This window comes from Physella acuta, unplaced genomic scaffold (assembly GCF_028476545.2).
Source record: "Physella acuta isolate Inbredline_101_S28 unplaced genomic scaffold, ASM2847654v3 ptg000410l, whole genome shotgun sequence".
Taxonomy (NCBI): Eukaryota; Metazoa; Mollusca; class Gastropoda; family Physidae; genus Physella; species Physella acuta.
Genome location: NW_026731929.1, coordinates 309,497 through 314,518, shown reverse-complemented (window position 1 = coordinate 314,518; position 5,022 = coordinate 309,497). Strand labels below are relative to the sequence as shown.

At 37.8% G+C, this 5,022-nt stretch overlaps 1 pseudogene; it reads left to right on the top strand.

Moving 5' to 3' along the window:
- Positions 1-2,833: 2,833 nt before the first annotated feature.
- On the top strand, positions 2,834-2,920 carry LOC131942540 (uncharacterized; annotated as a pseudogene).
- The last annotated feature ends 2,102 nt before the right edge of the window (positions 2,921-5,022 follow it).

The window sequence follows — 5,022 nt, the reverse complement described above, 5'->3', positions numbered from 1 at the left end:
AATCAAATAATCAAATGTAACTTGTTTCAACCAGCTGTAATATTTATACCAAGAAGTTTTATTAAACTTTTTGAAGTATAATAACTAGGGTGGGCCGGAAAGAACCGCAACGGAAAAAAGCGCAACGGAAAAAAGCGCCAAAACAAAAAGCGCAACGGAAATAAGCGCACACGGGAAAAAGCGCAAAGAGAAAAAAGCGCACACAGAAAAAAGCGCAAAGAGCAAAAAGCGCAAACGGAAAAAAGCGCAAAGAGAAAAAAGCGCACACAGAAAAAAGCGCAAACGGAAAAAAGCGCAAACGGAAAAAAGCGCAAAGAGAAAAAAGCGCAAACGGAAAAAAGCGCAAAGAGAAAAAAGCGCAAACAGAAAAAAGCGCAAAGAGAAAAAAGCGCACACAGAAAAAAGCGCAAACAGAAAAAAGCGCAAACGGAAAAAAGCGCAAAGAGAAAAAAGCGCAAACGGAAAAAAGCGCAAACAGAAAAAAGCGCACACGGAAAAAAAGCGCAAACGGAAAAAAGCGCAAACGGAAAAAAGCGCAAACAGAAAAAAGCGCAAACGGAAAAAAGCGCAAACAGAAAAAAGCGCACACAGAAAAAAGCGCAAACAGAAAAAAGCGCAAACGGAAAAAAGCGCAAACAGAAAAAAGCGCACACAGAAAAAAGCGCAAACGGAAAAAAGCGCAAACAGAAACAGAAAAATGCGCAACCAGAAAAAACACAACGAAAAATGTGCAAAAGAGAAATTTAGCACAAAGACCATATGGACTAGATGACACATTTATACATGACTGTTAGGGCTGCTGTGAGAGTGTCGTGTTTGATCACGTGATCTACTACCATTTAAAGCGTACCACTACCATCTGCATTCCCATCACCACGATACAGGCGATAATCACTTTACACAATGCCTATTATTTTCTTGGTCAATAATTATATATATATATATATATATATATATATATATACCGAGGGGTCTATGGGGGGGGGGGGTTATGACCCCCATAAACCCCCCCCCTGCCTACGCCAGTGCATATAAGTATTCGCATAGATTTAGAGTAGCGTCCCTTTTGTTTACATGTTTTCATTACCCTTCAAACAAAAGTCTATTTTAGTTATATTGAGATTATTAAAGAATGTAAATAAATAGTATACACAATTCTGTAGAATAGGAACGATTGGGAGGGAAGTGACATTTAGCGCAGTAAATTTAGAGGTTAGGTAGGGTATAATAAATGGTGGGGTTAGGAAAGTTAAGGGGTCCATTCTCTAATAGGCAATCTATGTCTCTTTTGTACTTTCGTGTTGGTTTATTGTCGAACCTGTCCTCACCTCACATCACAGCAGTTGGGTGACGCTTACCGTGTAATGTTAAAATAAATAGCATGTAATTGAGTTAGTTCGAAGTGAGTTTTCATACAAGCCCAACGCACTAATTAAGGTTGTCGCAAAATGTAACATATATGTAACATATGTCAATGATGTCAATGAATTTTCATTAAAAAAAAAGATGTCTAGTACAGTTTACGAAACTTACGAACTTCGCCGATACTTTTTTGGTGAGTAGTTTGGTAAGTATGTAGGCGGGTAGGTGGGTAGGTGGGTAAGTGGGTATGTGGGTAGGTGGGTAGTTAGGTAGGTAGGTAGGTAGGTAGGTGGGTAGTAGGTAGGTAGGTAGGTGCGTCATGATGTGAAAAAATATTAAATACAAAATTGTTATTTTGGTGCGAATGAATGTTGTTACGAGAGATATGACGAATGCATGTTTGATGACGCGGATGAAAGAGAGTGAAGTTTTGCCATAGGAACGGGTTGTTATAGTATGCAAGCTAGGTAGTTCGGACTAGGGAGAATGTGAAAGATACTTCGTGTAATGTCGATAGTTTTATGTTTATACGAGAATAGTAGTTGAATAATTATTGACCAAGAAAATAATAGGCGTTGTGTAAAGTGATTATCGCCTGTATCGTGGTGATGGGAATGCAGATGGTAGTGGTACGCTTTAAATGGTAGTAGATCACGTGATCAAACACGACACTCTCACAGCAGCCCTAACAGTCATGTATAAATGTGTCATCTAGTCCATATGGTCTTTGTGCTAAATTTCTCTTTTGCACATTTTTCGTTGTGTTTTTTCTGGTTGCGCATTTTTCTGTTTCTGTTTGCGCTTTTTTCCGTTTGCGCTTTTTTCTGTGTGCGCTTTTTTCTGTTTGCGCTTTTTTCTGTTTGCGCTTTTTTCTGTTTGCGCTTTTTTCTGTGTGCGCTTTTTTCTGTTTGCGCTTTTTTCCGTTTGCGCTTTTTTCTGCTTGCGCTTTTTTCCGTTTGCGCTTTTTTCCGTTTGCGCTTTTTTCCGTGTGCGCTTTTTTCTGTTTGCGCTTTTTTCCGTTTGCGCTTTTTTCTCTTTGCGCTTTTTTCCGTTTGCGCTTTTTTCTGTTTGCGCTTTTTTCTGTGTGCGCTTTTTTCTCTTTGCGCTTTTTTCTGTTTGCGCTTTTTTCTTTTGCGCTTTTTTCCGTGTGCGCTTTTTTCTCTTTGCGCTTTTTTCCGTTTGCGCTTTTTTCTGTTTGCGCTTTTTTCTGTGTGCGCTTTTTTCTGTTTGCGCTTTTTTCCGTTTGCGCTTTTTTCTCTTTGCGCTTTTTTCTGTGTGCGCTTTTTTCTCTTTGCGCTTTTTTCCGTGTGCGCTTATTTCCGTTGCGCTTTTTGATTTGCGCTTTTTTCCGTTGCGCTTTTTTCCGTTGCGGTTCTTTCTGGGAACCAATAACTAGTGGTCTATGTCGGCGGATTTTTTAAATTTTGTTCTCATAAAGCGTCTCTTACTGCAAATTTTCGCAGAAAAAAAAATCGCTTCTCGGCCTGTTGGCTAAGATCAAAGTGTAGTATCTGTTATGGATCTACATGGATCTTAGTCATTTGGTAGGTCAGCCCTTTTAAGGACTGGCTGCCGGGGTCGAGAGGCGGTCAGGTAAAAAAAAAAAGCATTTATAGATGTATAGGCTCGGAAAACCAAACACACCACACTCTCATACTAGAACAAAGCATACGAAGATCAAAACAAATCAAACAAATAATGGACGAAAACAACCAAGAGACGACTGACCCAAGAACGATTTTAAAATCGACTCGCGTTTTTATTTAACTTATCTTCATAATCTTTTCCCCTTCGTGCCCAATACACAAATGGCAGATAAATTAAAGATCGTGTTTCAATCACCTCGACATACAGGGAGATAATGTGGTCAGTATTAAGCCGATCCGCCTTAGTTACCTAAGGTGCGTCAGGTACCCATCAGAGCTGGGTGAACTCAAGGAGCCCAACAGAACTGAGCCCGGAACTCGAGACATTCGGACTAGCAGTAGAAAGCTTTGTGTTTAGTATTATAGCTTAAAAAGTGTACTCTTACTTTTGTAATTTAGGCTTGTGAAAGCTCGTTAATATATAGGGTATTCGACATGCTTTTTCACTACTATTTAGTCTTAGATGAAGAAATAAATAAAGCACCGTTATACGAATGACGCAATCCGTCACATTGTCACATGATCCGGAGGTCGATTAAACCACACCCAAAAGGACAACTCCCCACTAATCCAAAAACCCCCACTCAACTTACCCACAGTAAACCCAATCACACGTAGATTTATTTATATACACACAAATACTCAAATAATTTCCTTTGTCTACACTACAACACAATATACTCATTTCTCCCACACCTAATTCTCCCACACTAAAGTGTCCCGCACTAAATTATCCCACTCTAAACTCCCCCACAAAAAAATTCCCACACTAAATTCTCCCACACTCAATTCTCCCACACTAAATTCTCCCACACTAAATTCCCCCACGCTAAATACCCACACACTAAATTCTCGCACACTAAATTCTCCCACACTAAATTTTACCACACTAAACTCTCCCACACTAAAAATCTATCAAATATAAACTCGATACAAAAATAGTCTCTACCAAAATCACCCAAACATTCAATTCCCCCTCACTAGATTCCATCACACACTCCCCCCCCCCCCACCCCACATGGAATAAACGCTGACACTGAATATTAGTGTTAGTCACGAGAGTGCACCATGGTGTAACACAGGGGTCGGCAACCTTCGGCTCGCGAGCCGCATTCGGCTCTTTTGATATCAAGATGCGGCTCTCCGGCTCCTTGCACAAATACTAATACTCTTAATAAAAAAATAAAATATATAAATAAAAAAAATGTTAGTGGCTCTTTAAAACCAGGGAAATTTTTAAAAATTGTAACTTTTGGCTCTTCCGCTTCAAAAGGTTGCCGACCCCTGGTGTAACACAGTTCACAGCAGTTTGCTCTCGTCTTTTGTTTGAGTCAAAATATCTCGCGCGTGGAACTTTTTTGTTAAGGGAGAAAACATATATTAAGTTTTTTTCAAGGGAGGTAATTATAAAGTTAAATGATAAAAAGGAAGTGAAAAAAATAATAATATATTTTTAAGCAAAAACTAGTAAACAAACATTAGTATAAATTATAGAAAATTAAAATACAAAAAAAGTATTTAAAACTTTTGGTGATTTATAAGAAAATTTTAATTACAATTCCCAGAAATTGTTAGTTGTTAATCGAATAATTAAAAGTTACTTATATCAACCAATTTTAGTATTAATTCCGAGAAAACTCTACAAGTATGCTCTCATAGTTTTGTAGTTCTTTAATTATTTAAGATAATAAAAAAAAAAAAAAAAAAAAAAAAAAAAAAAAAAAAAAAAATAATTTTTATTTGCGTGAAGCTAATAGATCAGGGGTCGGCAACCTGCGGCTCTCGAGCCGCATGCGGCCTTTGATGTCAAGTTGCGGCTCTTCAGCTTTATGCTCAAATATTACAATTATTTTATTTTATTTTTAAAACTCATAAAAATATTTTTCTGCAACACTCGGTAATGAACCGTAAAATAATAAACAATAAACACTCGATATTCTATTAGAATATTTAGTTGCGCCATATTTCAATGTACTTCCTATTAACTTGTCTATCCCAAATTGCAACATTCAAC